This window comes from Neovison vison, chromosome X (assembly GCF_020171115.1).
Source record: "Neovison vison isolate M4711 chromosome X, ASM_NN_V1, whole genome shotgun sequence".
Lineage (NCBI taxonomy): Eukaryota > Metazoa > Chordata > Mammalia > Carnivora > Mustelidae > Neogale > Neogale vison.
The window spans coordinates 97144265-97159967 of NC_058105.1; the positions used below are offsets into that span (position 1 = coordinate 97144265).

Here is a 15703-nt window from a genome sequence, read left to right on the forward strand (position 1 = left end):
TTGTCACACAAAGCAAGCACACAGAAAGAAAGGAGATGTTTTCTTGAAGCCTGAGATCGGATTTCAAGGACAGCAACAGCGTTGTATGGGCAGAGACCAGTGAGATGGTCCCTAACCCATTTTGCTTTGTTCCTGGGCACGCGGCTGCATTCCATGTTGCAGCTGCCCTCTGGGGGTGAAATGTGGCCCGGTGATGACTTCTGGCCAATGAGCTAGAGATAGAAGTCAGGTGTCTCCCTTCTGAGCCTGGCCCATAAGTACTTCCCACGTGGCCCTTTGATTTGTTTCTTCCATTTCCTCTATTTGGGGGTTGGCCACTGGTGCCCTGGGTGATATGGGAAGACAGGAGTGTCTCAGCTCTATCTTCCCATTAAAGTCACCAGGGGAACATCAAACAAAACAAAACAAAACACCCAACTCTGTGTCCATGTCTCACCCTTAACCAACGGAATTAGAACCTCTCGTCTCAGGGTGACTGAGCTCCTCATTGGTTTAAGTCTCCCTGTGACTGTGAAGCAGAGTCCTGGCCCCTGTCACCTGCTGGATGGATGTTCCTTGAGAAAGAAAGAAATTTCTACTGTGTTCTAGAGCTAGCTTTGTTTTCAACTGATCCGCTGGCCAATTGCCTTCCTACATCTGGATTCTCCAGTCACATCCTGACCCATCCGTGGCTGGAAGGAGGATCCTGGCAGGAGGTGAGTAAAGAGGTTCACCTCTGGGAGACGGGAACAGGCTGCCCCCCATCCCGCCCCTGGTCTCTGGGAGAAGCTTGAGAATCCAGTGTGGACAAAGAAGGACAGCAGCATGAGGGCGAAGGAAAGGCGGAGAAGGGAGGTTGCGCTTCTACCCTTTTGTGGCCTGGCAGAGCAGGTCCGAGTGCACGGGGGAGGGGGGATGCATTGTCAGCTGACACGCCCCAATTTCAGGCTAGGTTTCAAGCCCTCCTGGTTTTGGAAATGCTTCATCTGGATTGTGACCCCTTTCTATTGGATGACAAGGTCTCCTTGGCTCTGTGTGGAGACAGGCTTCCCTGGGTGGTAGATTCGGCACACTTCAAGGGCTTTGCATTTTCGCTGGTTCAGCTGGAGTCTTTGACTTCAGGCAAAGCACCAGGGAAACCCATGCACTGGATGCTGTCTGTGTAGCTAGTGACCCTTCCTGGCTCTTAAGAACAAGCCTCTTCTCCCTTCTCATTTGCCCTCCTCCTCCTCTTTCTTTCCCTTCTCTTCCCTCATGCCCTCCTCCCCTACCTCTCTCCCTCCCCGCTCTTTCCTCCCCCTCTCCTCCCTCCTTCCTTCTCCTCTTTAAATTTCTCCTTCCCTTGCTTTCCCTCCTTCTCCCCACCTCCCTTTATCTCCCTGTACTGCCCCTTCCCTTCCTGTCCAGGTTCTTCAACAGAAAGTTAGCCTCCCACTGCAGCCATTCTCGAAACCCTGACCAGCCAGGCTATGGGGGTGACCGTTGGCTCGTCTGCTGCTATTCACTGACTGGTTCGAGCACTGTCAGCATGGGGCTCGCCGTGGTCAGGCACCGGGCTCTGAGTGGAAGGTACAAAAACAAAGGAGACCATGTTGGCTGTAGAAATGTTTACAACTGGACAAAGGGCAGAAGTGGGAGGTTACAGTCGGGAACCAGGGAGGCAGAGAGAGTAATCGTTGAGACTCCATTTTCTCACCTGTGAAGTCGGAGTCCTGACTGGATGCGTTTCTTACTGTTGCTCTAACAACGTATCACAAACAGTGGTTTAAAGCAACACAAACTTCTTCCCTTCCAGTGCTGGGGGGTCAGAATTCCAAATAGGGTCTCCCTGGGCTAAAATCAAGGTCTTTTTTTTTAAAAGATTTTATTTATTTATTTGACAGGAAGAGATCCCAAGTAGGCAGCGAGGCAGGCAGAGAGAGAGAGAGATGGAAGCAGGCTCCCTGCTGAGCAGAGAGCCCGATGTGGGCTCGATCCCAGGACCCTGGGATCATGACCCGAGCCAAAGGCAGAGGCTTTAACCCACTGAGCCACCCAGGCGCCCCTAAAATCATGGTCTTGGCAATATTGTTCTCCTCCTGGAGGAGGGGCGTGGGTGGGTGGGAATCTGATCCTTTGCTTTCCCAGCTTCTAGAGATCCCCGGCATTCCTTGGCTTGTGGCCCCTTTCTCCATATTCAAAGTCAGCAGCATGACATCCTATGCCCCCTCTGATCTCTGTCTCTGTCCTCACTCCTCCTCTGACTCTAACTCTTCTGCCCTTGTGATGGATGGCGCTGGGCCCACCCAGACAGTGCGGGTTAATAACCCCCATCACAAGGTCCTTAACTCAATCACACCCCCAATGCCCCTTCTGCCAGATGAGGTCTCACTCACAGATTCCAGGGACTAGGATGTGGCCGTTTCTGTGGGACACACCCAGATGGGTCAATTGTGGGAGCATCCATAAGGCCCCTGGCACAGAGCCTGATCCACGATTGGCACTCCGTTCATGCCACCCGCAATTATTACCACCATCCTCTTCTGCAGTATGCGCCCTTGAGTTTAAAGTTGTGCTGACAGATTATACTGCGGACAGGGTCAAAACCCAGCAGATCTAACATCTGCTGAGCCACAAAACAGGGAATGACAGCCCATCTGCCTTGGACGACAAGCTAGTCTTACCTGTGCCACATCTGGACCCCTGAACTTGGCCTTGCCATCTTTGCCAGGCTGGACTGCACGTGTTGACTTGGGTGCCCCCTCCTGCCCCTCAGTGCAGGTGTCCATCTGGTGTGTGGGCTCCTGGTGAGGGCAGCCTGGGGTAATGGCCAGGAGACCTTAGGCTGTGCAGTCAGGCACCAGGTTTGGGGCACAGTTGGGTCAGGCTCCTCCCATTATGGCCTTCCTACCCCTGGACACTGAGCCGCCCCACCCCACACCCCCGCTTCTCTAGAAGAGAGTGACAAGCCTTGAGCATGGCCTGGCTAGTCCTATATTTGCCCCAGGTGTCAGGATTAAAGGGAGGGGACACATGTGGGCCCTGGGTTAGTTGGCTGCAAACGCACCAGGCCAGTTTCCTTGCTATCAAGGTGGTAGTGTGGGAACATTCTGGGCTTATAGGGGAGCAGATTTAAAATCAGATTCCTCCCCTCCTCACACACACGGAGTTTGACACATGAAAATTTGGGGTGGAGCCCAGGAACATGAATTCTCAGCCAGTTTCTGGGTCATCTTGATGCAGAAAGTCCTCAGACCATACTTGGGTCCTCAGCCTGCCCTCACTCTGCCACCAACTACCTGAGTTGACCTTAGACAACTAACTTCACCTTCTAGAGACTAGTTTCTTCAGGACCAGTCAGAGGGGTGGCAGGGGACATCCAAGGCACTTCCAAACTGGGAGCCCACGTCTGCAGCAAACTCCCCCTTTTGTTATTGACTCAGAACTTCTGACCTTTGATCTTCTATCTAGAATGTTTCTAGAATTTTCTGACAGCCTTTTTGGGGAGGAAGGGGGGGTAGCTGAGATCAAGGATTTCTTACATTGGGAGGGACAAGATGAAAGTTGTAGGGCAGAGCAGGAAGAAGGTGTGAATGTGGGAGCGTGTGTGTGTATGTGTGTGTGTGTGTGTGTGTGTGTGTGTGTGTGTGTAGGGCCTATGCACTCATGTGTTTATGTCTATAGGTGAGTCAGCTGCCTCTCTATCCCAGAGTTGCAGAATCCCAGAACTCACAGGACATGCAGACTCCAAAATCCAATTCCCTTGTTTTGCTGGTGGGTCAACGGAGGCTGGGAGGGGGACTGTGAGTTGTTGCTTGGAGTCACATAAGTTCTTACAGTAGGAATTTCTTGACCTTTGTTGTTACAATTACCTGGAAGAGCTTTTAAGAAAGACAGGTACCTGGTCCCCATGCTTAGAGACTGCAGTTCCATGGGTTCAGGATGGAAACTGGGCACAGAATTTGTGGAGGTCCCCTGGGGACGCTCATGGGCAGCCAAGGATGAGACCCACTGACATGGTTGGAGCACATTGCCCCTGCTGCTGAAGAGCCGTCCCGGCTCCCCTTGGACATGGGTGGTGGCGGCATCCTGAACCCGTGAGCTGGGTATTGAGGCTCCCAATCCCTCCTGCCCCCACCCAGAAGAGCCTGGCCCCCAGCGGTGCAGTGGGAACACCAGGCTGCTCCAAGATGCCTTCAGAAAGTTCCTCAACAGGCCTCACCTGGAAGCTTCTGCTTAACTGGAAGAAGGTTTAATTTTTTAATTTTTCTTTTTAAAGATTTATTTATTTACTTATTTGAGACACAGAGAGACACAGAGAGAGAGAGAGAGAGACAGAGAGACAGAGAGACAGAGAGAAGGTGCTTGAGTATATACCCGAGTAGGGGGGTCAGAGGGAGAGAATCTTCAAGGAGACTCCCTGCTGAGTGAGAAGCCTGACATGGGGCCCAATCCCACGACCCACGAGATCATGACCTGAGCCGAAACCAAGAGTTGGATGCTCAACCGACTGAGCCACCCAGGCGGCCCTGGAAGGAGGTTTTAAAGGCTAAAGGCCGTCTGTGAACATAGGGAGCTCTGCTCTAATCAGAAGTGCGCTCCCCAGGGCCTGGGGAATGGGGGGAGATGGGAACATGGGGCCCATGAGCAGAGATGGGAGAGTACATGGAGGAAACTTCCTTCCATGTTGGTGCTCCCAGGGGAGGAGTAGGGGGCGGTAGGGGGCAGGAGGGGGAGGAGGACTATAAACTCATCTGCTGAGTCCCTCTCTCAGGGATTCTAATTCATCTGCTCTTTTTCTGTTTGGGGGACAAGCACATGGCCTGTAGCCTGTGCTTTTTCATTTACATTAAGACTTTTAGTGGAAGAAAGAACTCCAAAAGCAACAGTCCTTCCGTTCTCTTGGGCTGCCTGTGAAATCAAGCCTGGAACAGCCTTCCCCTGAGTCCCACTCTGCTGCCCTGCCCGTCACCTTTTTCTTTTCTAATTTGTTCTGTTTCTTCTCACATCCCCACTCCCGAGCTCCTATGTATAGCTGTGCAAGTTGTGGACTGCACAACCGCCCCTGCCCTAACCCCTGCTGTATTATCCTTGCCATCCCTCCCCAGTCCCTCCTACCCCACAGATCCCTTCCTTTTACTTCATTTCCTGCAAGTTCTTCCTCCCTAACTGTCTCAAGGGGAAAGCCTGGCCTCTGTAGGGCCTGACTCACATCCATCAACCTTGGCAGGGTGGGGCAGGGCCAAGGCCAGGTGTCTACTGCTTAAGAGAGTCAAGGGGCCTCCTTTCCCAGCGGGCTGCCCCAAACCACTCACAAAACCCAGAATCTCTTGCTCATCGCAGGTTTGCTTTGCCAGATGTAAATTGTTCTCTAGGTTCACCAAGAGGCCATAGAAGCTGTTTCATAAATAAGCTTAGCGTGTTTTCCCTTTAACCTGGCAGGCTCCCCCCCTCCCTCGACACAATTTTGCTGGAACTACATAAATACATCCTCCTAGCGTCCTGCACAGTTCACAGCCTCAAGCACTGTTTAAAAAAGTTAACATGTTTAATCTCCGTAACGATATAAGTATTGACCAATTTTACCAGAAAAGGAGGGGAGGAAAAAAAAAAAAAAAGAACAACTACAACCCACCACCAAAACCCGAGGCTGGGGTCACATGCCTGAGGCTGGAACCGAAGTCTACTGGTCCCAAAGCCTATGTCCTTAGTCACTACACCCTAAGGTCTCCAGTCCCCCTGAGCTGTCTCAGCCCTGCCTCTCCCACCTTCCCTGCCCCCCTCAACATCTGCCCTCACAGCTCATCACGCCGGCCTCGCCTCTCAGCCCTGAGTGGTCAGCTGGGCTGCCTTCCTGCCTTCCCCCCACCTCACATAGGTTCCCCTGGGCTACTTCAAGCCGCTGTCACCTTAACACTGCTGTCCCTGTCAGCGTCAGCACAGCCTGGGGAACCCCTCGCTTAGGAATATCCCCATGGGGCTGGCATTCCTGCTGGCTGTCCCCGCATCCCACAGGCAGGACCCAAACACACAACATTCTCCCCTTCCTTTCAGACCCCCGAAGTCACCTTCCTTTGGTTCTGCGGCACAGACGGGACATAGGCCCACAGCGTCCCCTATGGTTTGAACTCCTACCTTAATGAACCAATAGGGACAAGGAAATCCTCACCCTCAACAACTACACCAGGCCCAGGCTGGATGGCTAGCTGCCCCCTCCCTCCCAAGCCTCCCCCCCCCATCTCCTCCCCAGCCCTCAGGGACCAAGATGGGGAAACTGTCCTATAATAGCATTTTACAGGCACGTGCTCATGATCTAGGTATTTCTCTCATCTGGTTATCTTTAGAAACACGGGGAGGGAAGGGGGGATTAAAGAAATCCTCCCCTGCTTCCATCTTGGAAAAAAAAAAAAGGCAGAACATTCTGATTCACTACCTTATCTTTAAAGAAACCTGACATGGAAAAGGCAGGGAGATAAGATCTATGACTTCATCAGCTTGTTCTCTGAAGTTGTTTCAAGCTCTCCCATCCCCCCCACCCAAAGGCCCCTTCATTTCCTGTTTTCAATATGTAATGGCAAGGAATTCACAGCCGAGTGAGCCTGGGGGTCAGCGCAGGAAGCTGGCGCAGAGAGGAAGCTTTTAAGAGCCAAACTGAAATCTGGCCACAAGTCAGGAGCATCTCTTTTTAATTCAGATTTCTTTTTTTTTTTTTTTTGCCTTAACTTTGCGGTCAGCGGCTCTGGATGGCTTGTGGTCTCAGAACAGCTGCTGGTTTGGAATATCTTAAATGCAATGTGAAAGCGCATGAGGGTTCAAATTAAAAAAGAGAAGGAGAACTCTGCCATTTCATAGCAGGAATTCTTGACAACCTCTCTCTTTCAAGATGCTCCAAATGCCTCCCAGACGCCCTTGTATCAGCTCTTGCCGCCTCCCACGGTGGAGGCCAAGGAACTGGTACCATCTGAATCACTTTGTGCCGGGGGAAAACAGAGACACCCACGTGTTCCTGCTTACACGGTAAGTCGGCACAACATTGTGACAGGTGTTTTCCTGGGCCCCAACCAGCTTAGGGAGGGGTGTGTACGGGTGCAATATGGGTCACAGCTAAAACGCCAAGAGTAAGGAAAACCACCTCTCTCTGGCTCTGGCCACCGGCTGTAGAGACGCGCGCGCTCCCCGGAATCTTGGGTCTTCATTCAGTGCCTTCCGTCACCAGAGGATCCTTGGGTGGGTTCTTGTTGGTTGCCATGGTAACTCTCTTGCCAGTCAGGGAACAGCAGCCCCTGCAGGGGGCATGACCCCGAGAGGCTTCCACTCACTGGCTGGTCGCCCACTCTCGGAGGGGCTGAGCGCGTGGTGTTTGGATGGCATACCGATCTTCCTGGGGGTGTGAAGTTCCGTCTCTCTCCGCTGGTCTTCTCTTTCTGGATTCTGTCCCTTCTTCTTCCCAAAGGCTAGAAGCTCGCACACACAAGGGTGGACTTGGGGCCAGGGTGCAGACCTGAACCCTGCTGCTGAGGGCTGGCCCGAGCTCGGGGCCTCCAGCCAGCAATGAGGGGCCGCCTCTTTTAGGGGGCTGTCAGAGTCCGGCTAACATCTTACCCATATTCACTTTAGTGAACCCCACTCAATTTTCCACCGCCGGGTCTGTCATTCCTTTACCTCGGGGATCCCTCAACCTCAGAAGTGTTCCTTGCCCACTGCGGCTGTCGAGGGCCAGAAGCCCTAGAGATGTCATACCCTTCCTGATGTCCCAGAGCAACTGTCCACCTCTGACCAACAGGACTCGCCATAAAAATGTCCCGGCTCCCCGCCCTCAGGCGGGAGGACTCTGTGGCACATGATCTCAGCGTCTCCACAATGGCCCTGGCTTGCTGACACCCTGTGTCTCTACCCCACTCTCCCTCCTGGTGTTTCTGGGGCTCATCTCCCAAATAAGGTGCTCGCCCTTGAATCCCTGTCTCAGTTCTGCATCCGGGGACCTAAACTGAGCCAGGGAAGAACTTCTCTGATACCCAGCCACTTGATGGGGCTGCCACTTCTAAGCACATGACAAAGATTTCAGAACACTCTCGATACCTGGCTGGGGGGGTCTTCTTTGACCTCTTCTAGACCCTTCTCCCCTTCCCCTTCGTGATTCTGATTCTCAAAGTCCTGCCCCCATCTATAGCTACAAGGTACCCTGTGTACCACAAAATAGACTCATTTTATATTTTATGGACAATAAAAATGAAGCTCTGGGGCGCAAGAGATTTGCCTAAACTCACTTGATTTGTACGCGGCCAGCAAAGCAGGAAGAAAAAACCTAGGCGACTGGCCTAATGGCTCAAGGCCCTTTTCAGGTAGGACTGCGCAGGTGTAAACCTGGCTTCTGGACTTCTACTCTGAACTTTCTTTTCTTTCTCATTATGACAAACAGTTGCGCCCCCCAAGTGGTGTCCTCCAAGGGGACTGTTGGGATGTGTCATTTAATCAGTGAGCAGGGACTGCACTCCTTCCCTGAGCCAGACATGTCTACAGATCAGCATCTCCAATGGCTGGCGCCCCAGTAGGGTGATCACAAAGACTTCAGAGCCCACCTCTCTCAAGGCACAGAGAAGTGGCCACATGGACAGGACTTAGCTGGTGGCATGGCGGAGGGTTTACAGGGCGACAGGGATGACACCTGACCAGGGAGAGGGTCTTTGCCTTCACTCTTCCCTTGGTCTGCACTGCTTGGTCTGCACTGTTGTGCCCCCAGATACCCACATGGCCCAACCCCTTGCTTGCTCAAACATCACCCTCGGAGGGACCTTCTCTGGCCACTGTCTAAAATGGGGTCTCCTTGTAACACATCGACCCTGCTGGATTTTCCTCTCCGCATGCATCGCTCCCTGACATTGTGTCATGTGCACATTTTCAGCTGCTCCCTTCACTCCCACCACCAGACTGTGTGCTCCCCTGGACGGAGAATCTTACCTATTTTGTTCACTGCCCTTTTACCAACACTTAGAATAAGTGCCAGCACATTCTAGAAGCTCAGTAAATTCTTGTTGAGGTGAATTAATGAATCAATGAGTCACCGAAAGGAAACAGACAGGGCAGGTTACTTGCCTCATCCTGGGTGACACATGCAGTCAAGAGGGGCAGAGGCAGGAAGCGGGGAGGGGCACCCCAAACCCACGTGACTCCATGGCCTCTGGCCTGCTTCTCTACCCTGTGCTGGGCTCGTTCGATCTCCAGGTAATGGGGGACATAGAAAGCAGAAAACGAGGACAAGAGAGACCGATGCTCCGTGGAGATAGGACATCTCCCCTTGCCCCCCGCCCTCCCTCCCTGCCCTCTTCTTCCCTCCTCTGTGTTATCCCAAGGAGCTGCTTAAGAAGAAAGCCCTCCCTGGTCTTTCCCCAGAAACTGTGCTCTGAACACTCGGACGCACAATCAACCAATTGTTAAGTCCTCGACAATACCTCATCAGCGAGCACAGCACTATAATTAAAAGTAAATCCAGCTCAAGCTCTTTAAAATAGGATCTAATTTAATTGGCGCCTTTAATCTATCACTGTCACTCCCCGCCAACCAGGGGAGAATGTCATCGCAGCGGTAGGTGGTGAGAAACTTCAGCAGGCCCCTCGGCGGTGGCAGTGGCGGTGGCGGTGGCGGTGGGGTCTCCCCACCGCCCCGGCCCCGCGAACAGCTGGGAAGAAGCAGGCAGCCCACGAACTTGGAAAAGGGAGAGCCCACCGAAGTGGGGGAGCACTCAGGTGTCACTGGGGACTGTGGTGTGGCGGCCGCAGGCCTGGGTCCTCATAGCCCACCAAGGGTCCTGACAAGCCTTGGCAGGGGTCTGGGCGGGGCCTCTTCCCTCCCTCCAGCACGTCTCAGAAACAAAGCTCTGGGTATGGTCTGCAGAAACCGCAAAAGAATCAAGCTCATGGTGGAAAGACTGGCCATGTTGGGTGTGGGTTGTTTGCTGGCGGGAGTCGGGGAGGGGGGCAGGGGGAGGGGTGTAGTGAGTCTCTGCTTTGTGTCAGCATTAGTTCCCAGCCCAGCTCAGAAAAACAAGTCCCATCCTTTTAGAGAAACATAATACAAAACCCAGAAGAGTGGAGCAGTAGTGAAGATCGTGGTTGAGAGGGCTGGCTGAAAAATCCTATAGAAATGGGTTCCCATCCTGGAGAAACCACTCAGCAACCTGTGAATGTGAGAATGCTTGTAAATCCCTTGGGCCTTAGTTTCCTCATCTGCAAAGTGAGGGTGGTGATACCTACTTTGCATTTCTGTGCTGAGGTTCAAGGGCCACGCCTGGGGCCAGTAGAAGCTGGGGGGGGGGCAGCGCTGGGGGGGGGGGTGTTTCACCTGTGTGCCTGGGGCTCACCCTGAGGCTGACTGCCTCCAGCTCCCCGTCAGCCTATGGCTTCCCGCATCTTCCTGCCAGAGGGTGTTCTTTAGCCATGGAGGACCCCCTCCACCAGGGAGAGATGGAAATTCATAAAACCCCAACTTTCCACACCCAGGCATGGTCCACACGGTCTGTCCGAGGCCTCCAGAGGCCCCAAGCACCTCATGTCCCCTGCAGGAACACCCTGATTCGCTTGCCCTCTCCCGACTTTCCTTTTCCCTCTCTCATTCCTCCGCCCCTCACTGGGGCCTCCTGGGTCACTTCCCAAAACAACAATTGCTCTGAAATCCTTGTTTCAGGGTCTGCCTGGGTGGGAATCCAAGCCTAGACATTGGCACATCAAACACCCGATAAACACTACTATGTGACTTCTGTAGTTTCCGGATATTTGAAATCCAATTGTGGATTGCTTTGCCTATATTTTGTGCGTGTCTCCTTAAAGAAATTGTCTGGGAGCACTCCAGGAAGGACTCCTCTCCCTGTAGCCCCATCTCAGCCCTCCAGTCCACAGCCCTAGGGAGGACTGCTAAGCTAATGCTCTCAGTATCCCCAAGATTCCTTGGACCCTATACTGCTTGGACCTTTGGGTCATGCCAACTCCATGTGAGTGTTGAGGGGTATTGCAAATTGAGCTGTGTCCCCTGCACCCCACCCCAAAGGTATGTCCTAACCAGTAGTAACCTGGTTATGGGACCTTATTTGGAAATAGGGTCTTCCCAGATGCGTAAGTCTTGATCCACTAAAAAAAGAGAATTTGGACATCGTGAAGGACACATGTGGGGACAACACCACATGAGACTGAGAATTATGCTGCCACAGCCAAGGAACCATCAGAGGTCAGTAGAGAAGCCTGGAACAGATCATTCCCTTGTGTCTTCAGGAGAAACACAGTTCTCCTATGTCTTGATCTTGGACTTCCAGGCTCCAGAGCCTGTCCCTGTCCCCTGCTGCCCTGTGGCTGTCCCGGGAATCTGGTGGGTTGTCTGGAAGACTCTCCCAGGCTTCATCCTCACTCTCCATCAATAGGACATTTGACCCTGAAGAGAAGGGTCCAGAACAGTCAAAGCCTTGCTCCTCTCAGCAGTGTGTGGTCCCCAGAAAGGGATCAGCAGCCAAGAATTGGTCCTTTTGTGGCCAGAACTGCAGCCCGGTGTCCTGCCAATGACTCAACCTCCTGCTGCAAAGTGTCCCGGCTTCCTCACACTCCCTCACACTTCACGGTCTCAGCACCGACCTCACCTGCCGGTGTCCCCGGCCGGGTCCATCGCAGTGACCTCGTGGGCCAAGCTATTCTGTTTGCCCCTCCAGACCCACCCTTTGGGCTCCTCCACTCTGCTCTGAGCCCTGACAGGCTGGCCTCTGGGGGCTGTGTCCCCAGGGAAGCCTTGCCACCCAGCTTCTGGTTGGATTTAACCAGTGGGCCTCACCAGCAGGAGGGAAGAAGGCGGGCAGGCTGAGAGGTGGGAGAATGGGTTCCCTAGGCTCCCTCGCCTTTCCTGCCAGGGTGAGCCTGGCCCTGCCTGCCTCCCCCTCTCTAAGTGCCCCCGCTCCTGTCCAGCACCTCCTCACCACGATTCTTGGGCTCCAATGTCACCTGTCACCATCCAACCCACCCTCCAAGCTTCGCTCAGAGTGAGCTTTCTAAGGCTCTGACTCCGTCACTACGAAAACACCGATGGGTCTGCAGTGCAAATCCCTCCCCTCCCCCTCCACAGTCATGTTCCTTTACAATGTGGCGCCGCCTCCACTCTGGCCATGCCTACTGCTCCATGGAAAGCAGCCAAGGCTTGGGGCCCTGGGCAGAGCCTGTGCTAGGTGCCACGTGCCCTGCGTGCTCAGAGCTTGCTGTCCGTGCTCCCTGCAGGGCACTTCTCCTTTTTCTGGACCTGAGAGACATGCCGCCTTCAAGTCTCCAGCCACATAATCACGTGCCCCTGGAAGATGTCCCTCAGCTTCCACCTTGGCGGATTCCGCGTTCCCACATGGGGCACATGTATATCTCTGAGTCATGGCTTGTCCAGGCAGCCCGCAGGCAGACTGCTGGCCTTTCTGTCTTTTTCCCACAGGGTGGACAGGTGCCACATGTGTAATTCATGCCTCCATCGGTAGCAGACCCTGGTGATGTCCGTCCTGCATCGTCCTGACCCCCCGAGTTCCCTGCAGCGTGGCTGGGCAGCTTCAAAGGATGCTGACAGCTTGGATTGAGGCCCTAGGCTTCCTGGCCTCTCTGGAGTAAGGATTCCCAGCACGTTCCACACGATGCCTCAGAAAGTCCCCAGGGAGACAGCGCCCCATTGCCCACAGCAGTAACATGCTTGTTAAAGCACCCGTGCTAGGCCGTGCTTCCCCTCCCGTCTCCCTTTTCTCACTCCCTCAGTGGTGCCTCCTAGGTGTTCTCCTGAATAAACCATCTGCATCCCTTAGACTTTGCCTCAAGGTCAGCTTCTGGGGGAACCTAACCTGAGACAGGGGCCTGAGCAGCCACACGGGGCTCTGCGCATGGTAGGCGTCCCATAAATGCCCCAGGAATGAGCGAACAAGGGGTCGGGAGCCGCCGGCCCTCTCCGGCCTCATGGGGACCCCAGCGGTATTCAGGAACTGTGCCTGTGTTCTGAGTAGTCGGGTACCCTCCTCGCTGGGAAGGTGCCGCCCACATCTACGCGGGCAGCCCAAGATTTCTCCCGAGCCAGCTGCCTGCTGGGGAGACCGGGGCAGACAGGCAGTTCTGATTATGTATGCAAATGTGGGTCTGGCCCCGCAGCTCATGTGAGAGCCACACAGCTCGGCTGAAACCACCCTGGAGAAAGAATCTTGCAAAGAATACTAAAGAGCATCCAAGTGTGAAGAATGAAACACACGTGAGGTTTCTTTAAAAAAAAAAAAAGAAAGAAAGAAACCAAAACAAACAAACAAAACGGGAATCAAATGTACTTTTCATCTTGGCTTTCTCACAAATAGGCAGCCCCGGCAATGAGCCTGAAAAAGCCAAAGAGGCTTTTATACCGACTTCTGACCGCGACTGAGACCGGCAGCCGGTCATGGGGCTTTTCCCGAAGATGAGCTCCATGGGGCTGAGGTGGTGGCAGGCCGGTGGCATCTGCGTCTCATCTCGACCTTCGTGGTACACACGTGACGTCCAGGTGTGGGCTCGCCATGGAGACCCGAGCACAGCCAAAGGCTTGGAAATGAGGACCCCAGGGGTCAGGGACGGCATCGCAGGCTGTAAGAACAACACGTGCTGGAGGAGCCCCGGGCCCTGGCTACCGCGTGGGGTGTAAGCAAGAGAGGGAAAGGGAGGAAGAAGGGGGAAGAAGACAGGAGCCCGATCCCAGAAGGCCTGGAGTGTCTGGCCAGGGCGAGTCCCTGACGGATCCCTGAAGGGGGGAAGAGGAGGCCGGCCTGAAGTGGACTGCACTGGGCCATGTGAGCACGGGAACCAAGGAGGGAGCACGTGCATAAGACAGGCAGAGAGCGGTCTCAGAGATTTGAAGGGGTACGCTGGAAAGTGTGGGAAAGCCAGGAGTGTCTGGCTCCCAGGTTTTGACTTTCCAGATGGAAAATGAGGCCCTTGGCTGAGCCAATGTGTCCAAGAGACAGAAGAACATGAAAGGTAGTTATTTGGGGGGTGGTGAGAGGGCAGGATGGTGAGCTCTCATTTGGGGTTCCCAAGGATCTGAAGCGCAGGTGGGGACCTCCAGATGGAGGCGTCCTGCGGGCAGCTGGATGGATGGCTTTGGAGGAGACGTGGGTTTTGCCATCATTAGCATGTAGATGGTACCCAAAGCCATGTGAGCACAGGACTTCATCCAAGGCAAGTGGACGGAGAGAGAGATGAAGAAGGTTGAAGACATATTCCAGGAAAAAGAACCATTAAAGGAGTTGGCCATGAAAGGGGAGGCCCCCAGAGGAGGGGCAGAATGGTCAGAGAGGTCGGGGAGCAGGAGATGCTGTCAGGGAAGTCAATGGAGGATCCGTACAGGGGCCAACGGTAGCAAACCGCGCTGAGCAGCCGGGAAGGCGCAGAATGAAAACTCGTCTCTGCCGGCTCCTGCCCCCTCCGTGAGTGCCTGACTTGGTGCTGGGAGCTCTGTACACACCTGTCAATCATTGGGGAGAGGAGGGTTTATTGACCGGTTTATGGGCTACCTAGGCCCTTGGTCTGCTCTCTTTTGAGTCATTTCACAGTTTATCAGCCCTTCAACCAGAGGCTGGACAAGGGAAATAAACTTTTCCCAGTCAATTTTATGACATAATCTATCAGTTCTTTGGAAGGATTTAGCGGATGAATAATTTGAAAAGATTAGTTGGTTTCTGTGTGGTGTGGTGGTGGTGGATTATCTATGAATTTCCTTGTTCAAATTAGGGCTGGTAGTCTTCCTTAGAGTTGGCCATCATTCACTTTCACCATGTACCCAAAGAAAGCCACATGGCTAAAAGAGAGACCTATGTTTTTTTTTTTTCATCTAATAGAAAAAGCAGACAGAAATAGAATATATATTTAGCAAGCCTCTGGGGGAAGGAGAACCTTCTCTGTGTTAAAATGATAGAACAGACCAGAAAAGAAAAAGACCCACCAGCCTAACTTCACAGTTAAAAATATTTGTTTCTATAGAAGACATATATAAATATGCACAAAATATTAATAAAACACTTGCAGCAAAGTTCTTTCTTATGTAGAGATCAGAAATGGGGAGAAAAGAAAAACACTCAGGGGCACCTGGGTGGCTCAGTTGGTTAAGCGTCTGCCTTTAGTTCAAGTCATGGCACTCTGCACTCAGCGGGGAGTCTGCTTCTCCCTCTTCCTGTGCCCCTCCCCCTGCTCATGCTCTCTTTCTCTCAAATAATAAAATATTTTTTAAAAAGCACTCAGTCACTAGTAATTCAAAGGGCAAAGAGCATGAGCAGATAATTCACCAAAGACAAAACATAAGCAGCTCAGCAACATTTCGAAGAGTGTTATGCCTCACTAGTAAGGACCTAATGCAAACTAAAATAAGGAGGTACCATTCCCCACGCCCCCCAGTAATGTCACCTAAAATCTTACTTAGTGCCGTTGAGGGTTTGGCGCGATGGTTGCGGATGATGACGTCAATGGACGCAGCTCTGTTGGCAAGGCATTTGGTAAAGGCAAAAAGATCTGGGGAGACTCGGCAACCCCACTTCCAACCCGAGGAGCACAGTCTAAGGAAGCAATTGTAAACGCCGCATGCCCGGGCAGGGCGGCAGAATGGCAAATACCAAAATCTGAACTTCCAGCTTCAAGGAACTGATAGAATAAATTGTGGTGCATTTACCAGACGAAACATTATGAATCCATTAAAACCGGTGGTGAGGAAGTCGAGACAGCACCAGGGGAAAAGGAAT

General features: G+C 53.1%; 1 long non-coding RNA gene across 1 annotated transcript; it reads left to right on the forward strand.

Moving 5' to 3' along the window:
- Window positions 1–316: 316 nt before the first annotated feature.
- LOC122896956 lies at window positions 317–12700 on the forward strand. Its single transcript, XR_006382450.1, has 3 exons — window positions 317–695; window positions 6842–6975; window positions 12406–12700. It is a non-coding gene; the product is annotated as an uncharacterized LOC122896956 (long non-coding RNA).
- The last annotated feature ends 3003 nt before the right edge of the window (window positions 12701–15703 follow it).